Source organism: Orycteropus afer, unplaced genomic scaffold (genome assembly GCF_000298275.1).
Source record: "Orycteropus afer afer isolate SDZICR_OR568_19922 unplaced genomic scaffold, OryAfe1.0 scaffold01507, whole genome shotgun sequence".
Taxonomy (NCBI): Eukaryota; Metazoa; Chordata; class Mammalia; order Tubulidentata; family Orycteropodidae; genus Orycteropus; species Orycteropus afer.
In genome coordinates, this window is record NW_006923094.1 from 19,674 (window position 1) to 20,016 (window position 343).

The following is a 343-nucleotide window of genomic DNA, read 5'->3' on the forward strand; positions in this document are numbered from 1 at the left end:
GGTGGAACAGCAGCTCGGGACCCAGGTCATCTCAGTTTCTCCTTTTCGCTAATCCCGAGTGAGGATGTTAATACCTTAACTGAAGGGTTCGGAAGAAAAAGTTTTAGCCAAAGGGGGTAGATTAGTCACTATATCTTGCCACACTAAAATGTAGTGACATTGGTCCGGGTGCCCACGGGGACCTGGCACTTGGACTCAGTCAAATACAGCTGTGATCACCTTTCCATCTAGTGAGCCCTCCGGAGACTACCCCACCCCAAAAGAGGGCCATTCTAAAGAGTAAAAAGTTATTAGTTTATTTCTCTTAATTACCACATACAAATTAGATCCTCTGGTTTTAAAC